At 34.5% G+C, this 15,917-nt stretch overlaps 1 pseudogene; it reads left to right on the top strand.

Annotated features, from left to right (window-relative positions):
* Positions 1-1,175: 1,175 nt before the first annotated feature.
* LOC149578204 (uncharacterized) lies at positions 1,176-13,998 on the top strand (annotated as a pseudogene).
* The last annotated feature ends 1,919 nt before the right edge of the window (positions 13,999-15,917 follow it).

Raw genomic sequence — 15,917 nt, 5'->3', positions numbered from 1 at the left:
GGAAGAGTCCACCTTGAGCTTTATAGTATGTAGGAAAGAAAGCCTATTATCTATACCACCATAATCCTCCTTATCCTCCCCCATATCTTCCTTACCCATAGACTCGTTCTTCTCTTTTCTTATGTCTTCCTTCACATTTTCATCATCCTTATTCAAGAGTTCTTCATTTCCCTTCTCCATTACTTATTCTTCTTCATCCCTCACTCCTAGGGAATGTTCACTTTGATTGGTATCCTCTTCACCAAAATTACCCGACCCAATATTTTTATCATTGTTTTCATCCATTTCCTCCTTACCAGATTCACCCTTACCACCCAGGTAACCTTCAAAATTAGAGCTAAAATATCCTACATCTGTGTTCTCCTCTTCATCCACATTTTTTAATTCATTATTATCTAAGTTATTAGGCTCAGTAATCTCTTCCACATTTTTTTTGAGGGGTTTCTTATTTCAGATTCCTTCTTTTCCTACTTGCCCCTTTCGCACCTTTACTGTTCCTAGAGTAGGTTTCACTTATGAATCCCTTCTTTTTCTCAGGAGGAGAAGACACAATAGCCTTGTTCTTACAATAATTCTCAATTAGTAAAATTAACCCCTCATGAAGAATCGAGTGGGATTCTTTTTTTCTATGAGTTTGGAGACTATGGAGTAAAGAAAATCTCAAATAAAAAGGAAATGAGATTCTATCTTTGTGCCTAAAGTGGTTCCAAAACACAAAATGAAATTTATGAACGCGTTTAGCTCTACCATCTAAGATAAAGGACTCATGAATGCATGAAAGCACATCCTGCCAGATGGCCTTGATTCAGCCCAATTCATAAAAATCACCATTCTTTTCCAAGTTCTTTTCCTCCTCATCAATTTTTGGGAACTTCTTAAATGCTACATTTGAAATACTCATTTCCTTACTAAATTTTATGCCATCCTTTGGCAATCTCGTCACCTCAGTACACTAGTACATTTGACCCCATTTTTAGACCAAAATTTTTGACCATTTATTAAAATGGGGTCAAATTGGGTCAAATTGGTTGCAATAGGCAAGGAGAAATATATATCTCGTGTTGGTCAAAATTTTGACCAACACGGGTTCATTATATTAAAATGAAAAAAGTTAATTCATTGTTATGGCGAAGAGGAAGGCAAGTTTTTCATTTCACCCACCCTAACTCATTGTTATGGCGGAGAGGAAGGCAGAAAGTAAATTTCTTAGGAGAGAGCGGGAGATTTTACTCTAAAATTTGATGGAATCAATCCAAAGCTGGCTCTCCTGAAGAGTGAAGACAAATATGTGCTCTCTGAACCAACTGGAAATTCTTTCGTGCTGAGGTAAGTGGAACATGTTTTCTCTACTAGTCTTCTTCTGCTTGCTACCTACTATTTTTATTCTTAATGTGGCCAGGCTATTATTCCCCTACCCAGGCTATGGGACATTGGCCTCTTTAGTTCGTAGTCAAATGCCCGTTGAGTACCCGAATGTAGAGGAGCTAAGCTATGGATAGTCGTCCATCCCAGTTCTCTATATAGGGCCATATGCAGAGCTGAAGTCCCAATGGCCCTACTATCTATAGTTTGCCCTCCCTGCCCCCTCTATATAGATGGACGTGGCCAGATGATTTAAAGGATCGATCCCTCTCCCCCAATGGATATGGCCAGATGAGGATATCTAGACATATGGATGATCTCCCATTTCCATGCCCATGTATATAAGGGGGGTTTCCATGGATATGAAGGGAGATGCCCGGACTATAGAGAGTCTCTCTTGACATCTAGATAGTGACTAGTTCCTATATAGGAACTGAATCCCTTAGAATAGTACAATGACATCTTTAATGAATGAGTAATGTTTTAATCAATTTTTTGTTCTTCATTTTGTTTTCTATAATAATCTACAACTATCTATACCTACAATGCCTATATTTCTATTGAAAATCAACAAAAATAAATAACATGGAAGTTCCATCAAAAATCAATATTAGTGATTCAAGCGAATCCTTTGGGTTCTACAGTATCAGTGGGCCTTGAATTTTGTATTTTTCTTAGTAAAGTAATTGGTGAGGACTATCATATTTAGATCTAAGAATGTCTCTAACATTGATTTTGGCAAGCTAGTTGCATCATTGAATTTGATCAGTATAGATTCTTGTAGAAGTATAAGTGCCCCATACATGATGGAATCTCTCTTGGAAGATTCTTCTCAAAATTTGGTTACTTAAGGGTTTAATAAATTTCAAACATTGGAGAGGATTTTCCAACCTCCATTCCATCTTTATTTAGTTTTAGTTTTTCCATGTTACATGGTACACATAAACAATGGCATTTTGGTTGGAAATGCTGAAAATAAACTATCTATATAGGGAAATTCTAAAATAGACCCAGAAAAATCAAGGAATCAGTTTGGTCTTGGAGGACTTGAGAATTTAATTTTTCATAATTCTTGCGCCAATATCCAGGGTGGAAATAGAGACATTTGGATGTAATACTGTCTCAGAAAGTGCAAAGTAAGCGGGTTTTGCTATCTACATTTGTGAAAAATCAATGAGCCTTGTATACATAATAACCTTTCCTATGAAATTTTTGGTTGTTTATGGTGGATGCTTCCAATATACAATATATTGTTGATTGGGAAAATTTAGTAGTATCCTAGAACATGATTTGTATAACTATGTGGACAAACAATTAATTTCTCATATGACAATATCTAGCATGAAGTGCTGAATATAAGGATATGCATTTAATACTTTTGGAAAATGTAAAAAAATTAAATCAAAATCTGGTGCGATGCCCACCAATGGTTGGAACTCTTCAATAATGTTTGGACAAAAACTTTAGCCCATAAGACAAAGTTATGGTTTTAAAAGTGAATAACTTTGGTCTAACTTTTGAGCTTTGAATCAATGACTGATTTGGGTGTGGCTAAATGTCTAATCCTCTATTGAATCTGCCACTCATCCCTTTATCATGGACTTGTGCTTAGTTGAGTTTTATTGTGACAATATTTCAGTTTGACACACTTGGTTCACCACAAACATGTCATCTAAGCATAAGTCATGCATTCAAGCATTGCGAAATCATTCTATATAGGAGTTATACCAGAAGACAACTTAGATTGGATGATAAGTTGCTTTCCCTTTGAACTACTGAAGTAATTTGTCTGTTTGATTTTTTGTGTTGTTTTTCTAATACATCATATGTACAAATATTTCCATTGGGTTCACTACATCTAGTTCAATGGAAACAGATCTTCAACTACAGTTTGTTCTCAAAATTTTACATGCATTTCAGTCAAGTACGGAGCTATTATGAGCAAGATTTAGGAGGACACACCTATGAGATGATGGTCTATATATGTATTAGCCTAAATGTGTTCTTGAAGGCTTAATAATAACAATTGATTTATAAGCTTCCTGATAGCAATTGACATTAAGTGTTACTGCCCAATTTACATGTGGCATCTATCCCACCCTATGTTTTTGCAATGAATTTTTGTACCGCTTGTTGCGATGTTGATTTGTGCTCTTTATTCACCCAATTTCTGACTTCTTGCATGCTATTTTCATTTCAAAGCCTTATAATTATTTAATTCAAGGTCACAAGGAACTCTTGTTAAGGCACATCTACATCCTTGTTCCTGATCCTTCCCTCAACTCCATATCCACATCTTCTAGATATGGAAATGGGGGCAACACATCTTTAGCTAGAGTTTGTTCTAAAATTTTTACATGCATTCTAGTAGAGTATGGAGTTACTCTGAGTAAGCTTAATGAGGAGGACACACCTATGAGAGTGTGGTCTATCTATGCATCAACCTAAATGTGTTATTGAAGACTCAATAATAGGAATTGATTATAAGCTTCCTAAATATAGTTGATATTAAGTATTACAACCAAATTAACATGCAATAGCTATCCCACATTGTGTGTCTCCAATGAGTTTTGGTCCCTCTTGTCGTGATGTGGTTTTGTTCTATTTACTTGCCTAATTGTTGACTTACTACATGCTATTATTATTTCAAGCACTTATAATTCTTTAATTCATTGTCACTAGGAAATCTTGTTTTAAGGAAAAGGCACATCCCCAACCTTGTTCCCATTCCTACCCCCATCTCCATCTCCACATTTTTTTGTGACAATAGTTTTATAATATAGCCATTTCCATATTCATTTATTTGCACGCTGATGCAGAGCATCCACAACTAAAACCCATAAGGACTTCCAGTCCCATCTATGACATTGAGGTCTCTCTCCTATACTAAATCATCAACACCTTTCCTTGTGAAAGGTTCCTTCAAATACTCACAATGTCATTCAAAACTTCTTTGAATGATTCATCATTTAGACACCAAACTTGATTAACATCCATCTCTGATTGTATGAACGTATAATATGTTACCACATACTATCCTTTTCATTTGTTTTTGCATCTCCCCAAGTCTAATTACTCTCACACAATCCTTCACAATGCAACCTGCTTCACAAGTTCACATCCAATCCTCTTCCCAAAACCAACTAGGATCTCTCTCTAACCCTTCCAATTACATATTCCATCCACAAGTTAGAATTTCACCATGCCTAACCACTAGTGTCAACTCACTTGATAACCTATGACTGTCTCTCTCTTACATATTCCAACACCCCCAATGTATTCTGCTATAGATCATTGACTTGGCTCAACCACCAAAAAAGGTCGATCTATTTCATTTTTATGAGAAGTCCACTACACATTTTAACTGACACGTTGTGTTCCTCAGGCTCATTTGACAATAATGGATTGCTCGTCTAGACTGGCGGGTGGAGCACAGGAAAATTATAGTCTCTTCTAGTTGTTTCAGTGCCGATTTTTGTGGCTATACTGAAGTCTATTTTGCTTAGGGTTTTCAAATCATGCCATGGATTGAAGGTGGACTGGAATATAGCCTACAATTTTCATTCTTCTTTGGTTGACATTCCTTTCATTTCTTTGATTTGGTCCATCATTATAATCTATAAGTTTGTCTTAGCATTTCTCCTGCAAGTCCTCACAATTGATTTCTTTTTGTATTGTACTTAAAAAAATTGAACATTTTGGAGCCTATTTTGAGGAAGTGAGATCTCTTCCTTCTCATGACTTGATCCCTTCCTTTCTGCATATCGAGTTTCAAAACTAAGCTATGACTACAGTAGCTTTTCACTCAAATTAGATTAAAGAAGAACTCAAATTATCCTCTTCCCCACCTCCTTTCACACTATAGTAGCTTTTCTATAGTAGTTGAGGCAGCTCCTTATTAGGATTTGTCTCAATCATTTCGAGTGCCCCATTACTAGGGTTTCTCTAGCCCATTCTTCTATTTATAGTGGGTGAGGTAGGATTCAAAGACCCATCTTTATCTTCTAACAATTGAGACAAGTCCTCATTAGGGTTTCTCTGGACCACTATAGGGATTATAAGGGTTTTCTGGACCAAATGAAGCAAAATCAATTGAACCAAGTGCTGGCATTATGTAAAACTTGTTCATCTATCCAAGCATGTTACATGACAGCACTGTGTTACCCCTATTCAAAAGGATATTTGGGCATTGCTATTTTCTCTTTAATAATTCCTCCTCTATCATGGTTTGTGGAGTAAACCTCTTGTCTCCATAGCTTAAGATATCCTAATTTGACATTTCTGAATGGATTGTAGCAAACTGGTTTAGTTAGATTGGGATAGATCAAGGTTTTAAATAACGAAATGTGGCTCAGTTCAATTTGGAAATGTTTTTAGCTAAAGTGGAGACCACCTTGGTTTGCAAACATCATTGAAAACATTTGAAAATAGTTGGTAGTGACTATCTTATACATAACCTTAGTCTTCTTACAATAGTAAACTTGAACCTTCATGCTGGAAGAACTTTTTGTTTCCTTTTGTATATTGATGTCTCTATGGAATGCCTAATCTAGAAGTTTTCCTGTGAAAGGTATTGATCTAATATTGTGGATTATTCAAGGAAAAAGGGAACTTTTGTTTGGTATCCATTTAATATCATTGATCAACACCTTGACATTCACATTCATTATTGCACAAGGAAACATCAATTTTCTTGCACCCACAAGAGGATTGAATTTCCTTTAAGATGAGGTCCAAGGACTACTTCCCAGGTGACCACCAAATCAAAGTTGAGAAAGATGAGTTTGAATCCATAGGTCTAGCCCTACATAAGCATAGAGAAGTTTTTAGTAAAATGTTTGAAGTACTTGCTATGCATTGAGTTTTACATATATTGTCTAGAAAAGTTTTTAACAAAATGTTCTATATACCTTCTATGCATAGAGTTTTACAAATATTGTATGTGCTTGTATGGAAATGTGAACATATGGATTTTTAGTCATTACTATAAATATTTTGTCATTGATTTTGTATTATTAAAAATATTGAGAGCTTGTTTTCCTTGTAGATAAAAGAAGCCATTAAGAAGCTTTTGAATCTTGTCTGTGACCCAGCTACAATTGCACAAGTGATTGTGTATCTAATTGTTTGTTTTCTGGTTGTATCACTTTAAAGTAGCATTTTTGTATCATCCTTATTAGGGTTTGTGTGAACCACTCCAGGGTTTAAAATGGTTTTCTGGATAAACTAAGGCAAGGCCTTTTTATGGATTGTTTGGACCAATTGGGAAGCTCCCTTATTGGCATCTCTCTGGCCCATTCTAATGTTTGGCTCAATGAGTAGACTGGGATTTAAAAACCCATCTTGATCTTCAAGACATTTCTCTTCATTTGAATCATTAGCAGCAGCATGAGGCTTGTTGGGCACTGTAGAATGTAAAATTACATCCATGCTTGACATCCCTGTAGTTAAGCTATGGATTTGGGATGTTTCAGTTTCAGATAAATTATCCTCCTCCAAGCTTGGAATTTTAGCTTCAAGATTAAGTTTTGAGTGCATAAATTGATTACAAAGACTATGATCCATTGAAGAATTGATGTGAGATATCATACTGTCATTGTTGTTTCTGGCTTTGGCTTCCTAGAGTCTGAGCTGTAGCATCCTTGTAGTCCTTCAAGGCAACACTAAGGTCCCATGGGCTTCAGTGGAAGGAGATGGCCATAAATGTGTTCTTGTGTTTTTCCCTCTCAGAATACAGGTACCTTCATCATAGGCCCGGGTAGCATCCTCTGCTATGTCAAAGGTGCCCAACCAGAGTCTGATCTTTTGAATGGTGTCTTTAATCTTAGCAACCCATCTCCCTGATGGCCTCTATCTAATTCCCACAAACTTCTTTCTCTTTCTCCCCAACATTCTACCCAAAAATGCAACATATCCCAATGTTGAATCGAAAGAATAGGTGGCAAACCTACTATTACAAATCTAGAAAGTATAGGATCAAATGAATGATCTCTGAATTTTTTGGGAGAAAGTATAAGGTATATGGTGAGAAGGCATACTATACCCAGGTATATGACATCTAGATTTCCTATACCCTCCAAAATAACTTCAAATTTAAATCCTATGTTAGTGATGAAATGTGGTTTCTATTTCCACTCATTACAATTTCATGTCTGATTTTTGTCTTTTTTATTATGTTATAAGTTTTCATTTAGCCTAATTAGGTTTCTATCTTACATTAGTTTGTTGTATCTCCTCAAATACAACTTATTCCAATTCATTATCATCAAAGGATCATTTAGTAACTTAATGCTTAAGTCATATTTGAGCCTATTGGGCCATCATCCTTTTGATTGTACAATTAAAAAAAAAAGTGGGTCACCTCTCCCTCCTCTTCTAATATTCTATCCTTCCATATTTCTCTTTAATTTACACCAAATAATATCAAATATTTTCAAATGGAAATAAAATTTATGAGGCTATAGGCTTGATTGAAGTGCATGTTTCAGATAGATCATTCTTTAATATTGAGGAGTTTATTAATCCATGAAGGGTGTGAAACAAGTACACAAATCTTTTTTTATTAGTTAAAAGGGTAAGATTTGTGTTATTATAAGAATAAATTGCATCCCTTTTTACTCATGTTTTTCTTACCATTAAATATTATTTGGCTATGTTTAGAATATTGAGATCTCATTGAGCTGGTTATTAGAAACATAAAACTAATAAGGAATACATATTTCTTTTTTTTTTTCGAGTGATTTTTTTTTCATGCTGCTCTACTTCCTTTTACTCTATCATGGATAGTTCAAGAGCATCATTTGTAATACCTTCATTTGAAAAATGTGATAGATTGACTAGACAATAAGCAAACATGTCAACTTGATGCATCTTCAAAGTCTCTTGCATTGATTCACAATTCAAGGGTAAAGGAAAGATGAAGAATAAACTTAAGATAAGAATTAATAGAACCTCCTACCTCTTCTCAGGATAATATTTACCTAAGAAGGAGAGTTTGAATTTGAAATGTAGCAATTTTTTAATAAGCTTGAGCATGCTGAAAATTATTGTTTTAGGAAACAATTTGATGACATGAAGCAGCTTGTGGCATGGGTTAGTTACTGTTATGATGTCATATGAGTTCTATAAGTGATACACAAAATCAATAAAATAGAGAGTAGGGGGCTTTTCCAATTTAAGAGGAAGTTCATCAACAATGGGACAACATCAAAAAACATGATTAGTTTGAAGTCAGTTAATAAATGATTAAGAGCCTAGTTTTGGGATTGACACTAACTTGGTGGTGACATTGTAAATATTTGTGCTTAGTTGAAACGGTTTGAGCTGTGAATTGGTTTTATTTGTGATGAAGGGTGAGGGGAAGCATTTCTATCACCTTAGCAAAAAAATATTGGAGAGAGCTCAAATGAAATGAGAACAAGGTAATAAATATGCTTTCTTCTCCAAAGGAAGTGGATTGCCTAAGTGGGTACGTAAAAATAAAGTCAACCGTGGCAAGAAGGAAAGAGGTTTGAAATGTAGTTGTCTGTATAAGTCCTATTCTGGCAAGGTATCATTGCATAACTATGAGAATTTTAGTAAGAGTTTAGTTCCCATGAAGGTGATGTATTTTTGGAATGGCTCATGGAATGATTTTTTTGTCCAAGTTCTGGATTCACTTAGAGTTGAGTTTTTGGCTGGCATGCCCACTGTAGAGTTGGCAATAGATGGCTCACCATATGTTGTTGATTTTTTCTGAATGCTACAAATAGATTCGAGGGCGGGTTGTCAAAGGTCCGTCTCTTGGATTGATGAGAATGGCTTATGATTTTTTCCCAAATTTATCATTGAGGATAATGCCAATGAAGAAGTTTGTTTTGAGGTTGAGGTTGAGATTGAAATTTGAATAAGTACAACGGAGGCCTCAAACACTGAGAATTGTGATATAGTTGCTGCTAATATGGATGTTTCAAAAAATATGCAAGTTTGCATTCCTGATAATGTTGGAGTCTCCAAAACTCAAATAAATAACTTTCGTGGTCACTTAAAGCTCCTGTCCAAGGTGCTGAATTTGAAGACTGCAGCTGATGTGGCTTCAATGAATGTTTCTAAATTAGATGAGTTGATCAAGAAATATTCAACTGAGATCCCCACTAGTGAAAATGAATTGTATAGAGATTTAAGAAATTAAAACTTGTCTAAGGATCCAAAGCGAGGACCTATCACCAAGTTACCAATGAAGATTTTCCAAACAAAGTAGTTGTTTGATAAACCATCAACTAAGGTTCGAACATGCATAGAAGCAACTTAGTTGCAGAATGGCTAGGTATTGCGTGATGAGGTTAAGGATGGTGTGATTAATAACAATTTGCTTTCTAAATCCCAACAATGTTCTAGTTTTGTGACTTGTGAATTTGAACATCTGGGGGACAGATTCATCAAATTAATGGATTGTGATACAAAGTTTGTAGCTATGGAAAATTGTTTCCTTACTAGCCTAAATAAAATTGGACTTGCAACCAGTGTTGCTGGTATTTATCAAAATTCACATACAGGTAGGCTGGGACAGGGTCAGCTGCAGATTTTCAATGAACAGGTTGAGATAACAAGAAATTATCGTGGTAAAGCAAATGTTAAATATGCATGGCATGGGGCATCTGATACAAGTGTATCATCAATTATACTACATGGTTTTAGGAATAATAGATTAATGAATGGTGGTTCGACATATGGTGTTGGTGTTTATCTTGCTCTTGAAGATTGCTCCTACTTGAGGTATGAAAGATTATGCTCAAAGATGTGTCTTTGGTGGGGATTTCTTTTAAATGTTTGAATTCCAAAATATTCTTTCCTTTAATACGCATATTCTTTATTTAAGAAGGAATGTTTGACTAAATATTATTGCTTATTCTTTATAGTGTTCCATTTTTAGACTTGGACATTAATGTGGAATAGTATGCTGTGTTGTGCCGAGTTATTTTGGGGAATGTTGAGGAAGTTCCTCTTGGCTCTCTTCAGTTTCATCCGAGTTGTGAAAAGTTTGATTCTGACATTAACAATATCGCCAATCCAAAGCATTACATTATTTGGAGCACTTACATGAATACACACATTTTGCCAGAATATGTTGTTAATTTTAAGCCTCCTCACCAGTCTCTTGGTATTGTTGAATTGAGCTTTTTAATACCATCTCAATTATGCTAAGCGATTTACAATCTAGACAATTGTATGTTTTGTTTACCCGGAGTAATAACGTGTTTTGAATGTTACAGCTTGTTCAGATGGATTGGGAGCAAGTGAACCTGCTTCTGATGTTTGCAGAAATGTGAGGAGTGATGCTCATGTAGCTAATGGATTTTCTATTTATGAGATGGTAATCTGAAATGGTCTAATTTCATAATTATGTTGATTAATATGTGTCACATACTTATTTTTTGTAAGATCTTTCCCACATGTGGCTTATTGAGCATGTACTTTCTTAATTGGTTTCCAGGAGCCATGCGTAAACACAAACAAAGAAAACCAATATAAGGTAGAGGCACCTAGAAGAGAACCTATGTGAGATCCTAGCTCAGGGAACATGCCATTTATTCTACGTTGGACATTACTAGCTAGAGATTAAGGGTGGTGTTTTGTGATGCTGAGAGAAAATTTGAAAACTCATATCATATCCTCTTAGGAACTGGGTATCATAAATGAACAGGTCTTCATAATGTACAGAAAAACTAATATCTCATCTCTCCAATTTTTATTTATTTATCCTTTTCTTCCTTGAATTCTTATTGTGTCTTTTAAGAAGTTGTGTGCTTTAGTAACTATGAATGTAGAAAAATGTTTTTTTGATGGTGCTCTAGAGACATTTGTCAAATACATCTTTATCACTATATCTAGCTTGCACAGAATGTGTAAGGACCAACCATTTCTAGCTGGTGCTGGAGTTCTTTAAAATTGACTACTAGAAACTATTTAGCTTTCCTAGTTATGGTCTCAATTTTTTGATATTTTTAGTGTTGCCTTCAGAATTGTAATATCTATGGTTATAGACACATCTTCAAATTAAATCTGTATTTCTGATTGCAACTTCCTCTTGTTGGGTTTATTCAATTATGGTTGTGGAACAATATTTTTTTTCATGAAGTCTAACTGCTTGATAGGGATTGGACTTTATACACATTGTATGACAAGTACCAGGTTTAGCTACTAGGCCAATCCACTGTTTGTAATATGGTAACATTGGACATGTATTGTATGTACAACTTAGTTGCTAAGATTGATAGCATGATTTTTTTGAGATCTCTTCTGATGTAAGTAATGGAGCATAAATTATTTTTGGATCTAATGCAGGTTGACAGAGAAAATGGTGTTCCTCAATTGCTTCTTGATTCAAAGAGAATTAACATGGACAATCAATCTACCTTATTTGTGGGTTAGGTACCAAAATAAATTTGAATAAAGAAGTAAATGATAATCATAATCATAGACTATATCGCTGAATAATATATTGTTTGCTTGCATGATATTGGATCCCTCTTGTATTTTTCGCATGTCGACATACTTTGTCTTTCATTCTCTTTTAATAAACTACTTTGATATCATTATCTCTTTTATTATATGTAGCTTTCATTATACGTAATTGCTGTATCATTCTTATTTAATGTAAATACCCTTTATACATTTTGATGGAGCCTTAATTTAATACAAAAATTAAGGCTCCCATACCCATTTCAATCTAAAAATTGCTGCAAGAACAAACTCATAGACTTGGCAGCTCTACCAACGTTGGGGCAGTAACATTCACTTGCTTCATCATTCTTTAACATTTGAATTTAATTAAGCCTATTTTGAAAAAGCATGTATCCATATCCACATACACCTCCACTTTGTATAGTCTAGAATACTCAGAGTGCATATTCTTGCCTTGGATATTTTAATAATATTCTATATCAAGCATAGTTTTAATCTAAATTTTAAAAAATTACTCACGAAAAAAATGATCTGTACAAACAAATAAATGAGTAGTAATCTCTATCTTCAAACTCTTGAAAGAAGACTTTAGTGTAAGCTACAAAGTCCTTCCTGCATTGTTAGGAACATAGTCTCTTTTATGCAAGTACAATGACCAAGAAAATAAATTAAAGTTTAATGATTTACAAGTGTTGCTTACACAATGATTTGAAGCATCTTTTTTTAGGAGAAAGTTGAATTCTACACTTCTCCAATCTAGGAAATGATCAAATATAAATAGTGTTTTACAATGTTGTACGAGGTCACAAACCACATGGCTTGAAGCTAACTCCTCCACTCTCTACTAACACATAATAGTGAAGCTCCCAAATTTTGTCTAGACTCCAGGTGTCATCGGTGCATCGCAATTTGTGCTGAAAGAAATTGATGGAAAAGAGGATTAATAAGCCCCATGTCTCTTAATTTCAATGGTGCCCACACTTTATATTTGATCATTTCCTTGATTGGAGAAGTGTAGAATTCAACTTTTTTTTTGAGCTTGAGTTGAGCTGCTTCTTTTTTCTTGCTATTGACAATGAGGATGAGCATATGTGAGGAAAAATGTCTGGGTTTAGGTCTGAATAAGAATACAACAACAAGTGTTTCTAGGAGGGCTACATGCAATACCCATGGAGAGGAATCTCCTTATTTTGTTGGGTGGGACGAGCATAGAAAGAATCCATATGATGAAAAGCTCAATCCTAAGGGAGTTATCCAGATGGGTCTCACAGAGAAAATGGTAATGGAGATAGCCCAAATTGTTAAGTTGGTTTTTTCATATGATTGTTGTTTTTGGATTGAAGATTGCCAAAATTGTTATGTTGATTTGTTTTCTTATGACATAGTTCATAATTTTTAGCAATTTTATTTCTAGATTGGAGTGTGTACGAGTTGTAACCTTTAAGAAATGTTCCATAATATTATATAATCTTGCTTTTATGATTAAGTATGATGTATTTTCAATTAATGTAGGAAGCCTTCTCGGGTATTCCTTAGAACAGTTTTGTATTTTGTTTTTTTTTTTGTATATATGGAGAAATCAACATAGTTACATGTCAAATGCTTTGTAACAACAGATTGCCTAAGATAGGAATATGATGTGTACTTGCATAGTTGCAGTGTTTTAAAGTGGTAAATTGACATTAATGGTTTCTACATTTGTATTCCAAACATTGTGAGTACTCCCCAGTATTAACTTCTTGTTTATTAAAACCATTATGCCTTAACCATGCTCGTTGAACACAATAGTTGTCCTGGTGCCCTGCATACTTAAACATTGTTCAGGCTTGCATTAAAAATTCTAAATTTTGTTCATAGCATGATATTATAGATTCTAATGGATTTTATGATCTACAGACTATTTAAAAAAATATAAACATCATTACAAGAACAGACCATTTTTAACAATATAAACATCAATAGCCTTATCAACAAGAATAAGCTGCAATAGCACCAGTACAATCCTTTGCTCCACAGTTCCTTTTGCCAGTTGAATTTGGCAGTGGGGTTGAACATGTTTTTGAAGCTAGAGTTGGTGAAGTTGTGGAAAAGATGGAGCACGTCACTTTGCAGGCTCCTTCAGGCCTTGATGTGCCTGGGCCATCTGAGATTGTAGTAGTTGGAACAATACCATTGTCAAGCAAGGGAGTGTGATTCCCATTGCTTCCAGGAATGGGGAAAACTGGCACTAGGTGCATTATCAAGGCTAATCATTTTTTGGCACAGCTTCCTGACAAGGATCTATACCAATATTATGTAAGTTTCCATTGAGCTTTACTCTATCATTCTTATGAAATATTGAAATTGAATCTTGCATGCTTCACTTATAATTTGCATTGCTGAAGGATTTTATAGATCTTATGCTTTTGAAATCAAATGCAAATTGTCCATTTTTAAACAAAATGAAATATTTGAAGTTTCTGTTCCAACTCATTTTGGGAGATGTTTCTAAATTGATTGCCTATGAGCTAAGTACATGATGTTTAGTCCTAAAATTGTTCTTGGCCCATTCAGCTATAAATTTAAATTTGAACCATCGAAAGATGGATTTAAAGAGCTTGTACAATAGGAGTGAATTTTTATAGCGTTGACAATTCATAGCAAAGAAACATCAACTGCATCTGCAGGGTATTTGAAAACTTGACAAATGAGCATATATCTTAGGAGTGAAAAATGATTGGTTACTTTGTAAAATTCATTTTGAAATAGTATAGAGAAAATATTCATTGTTGATGGCTTGATAAACTTGATCTATCTCAATAACCATGCCTTTTATGCACTTAACTGAAGTAAATTTACTAGTCTTTAGGCATACACATTAAGAGGAAATGGGGCAAGAAAGAACAACTGAAAGACCAAATTTTGTTGTATTATTAGTTCCATGCTCCCAAGGCATTTCACTCGTGCTGATGTGTTGTATAGAAAATTGTATTGTATACCAAGCATGGTAAAGTTTGACAATGAATCCATTCGTAGGTGTTCTATCCATATTGATTTAGTAATCGGTTCATTAACCAAATCACTTCTACTCATGATGTTGATGTGTATTGACTACTCTTCAACTTCTTCCATCTTTGATGTAGATTGATATCTTAGCTACTAGTGAAAATAGTTCTAAATGATGATTTATCCATAGTTGTGATTCTCTAATATGAGTACTTTCCTTCATCTAGGAATGATTGCTCAATAATAGATGTCATGCTAAGGATCCTTCACCATTTGATCATGGATAATCTTGTGATGGTTATTGCTTTACAATTTACATGATGACTAGTTTAAAGATGTCATGCTAATCATTTTGAATATTTTACCCATACAACATGAAGTGTTTGATGCCGATGAAAGCCTATATATGAACTAACTGAGCTCCACCTTTCCTCTTGTTGGTAGTTGTAATGATTTTTATGCATCCATAAACAAAATCCACATCAACCTCTGATTGAAGAGAACACAACTTACAATTTAGAAACTATCATGTGTATGCCTATTGCTTGAAGATAAATAATGACTTAATTCCTTTATTTTGTCATCTCCTATGCTGCATCTTCTCAGCATGAAAACAAAGGTTGTGATGTGTTTGACTATTTAACATCTAGCGGTGCTGATGTATGTAATTTGATATCTTTCTGTTTTGATTTGTTTAATTTTATAACAATATTAACTAGTTCCTATTGTATTCAGATTGGTGGAGGTTCTTACTCATCTTTGTATTCAAGTCTGGCATGGGTGGTGGATACTTAGGTGGCTGTGGGTCATCCTATTATTAAACTGTAAGTATAATTGTCATATTTTCTACTGTAAAATTTTAGTCTCTAATAGTAAAGTCTAATCTTTTGTTTGTGAGACCTTGCTATGGTTTGAGTAGTAGACTACATAGTTGTCTTAGTATGATGTCTCTTTAACACATCTCTATGGCATATAAATATGTGATCATGAGGCTGCCATAGGCAGGAATAGAATCAAGCTCTAAGAGGCATAACTTAATTTTTTTAAGGCATCATTCTTTTTATATGAGAAGAGGCTCTTGTAGCTTGAGGTGGCTGAATGAGAATCGAAGTGTAGAAATATTATAC

The sequence above is a fragment of the Cupressus sempervirens genome, chromosome 1, assembly GCF_028749045.1.
Source record: "Cupressus sempervirens isolate cs-2001-9-10 chromosome 1, ASM2874904v1, whole genome shotgun sequence".
Taxonomy (NCBI): Eukaryota; Viridiplantae; Streptophyta; class Pinopsida; order Cupressales; family Cupressaceae; genus Cupressus; species Cupressus sempervirens.
This window is presented reverse-complemented; position numbering and strand designations above follow the sequence as displayed.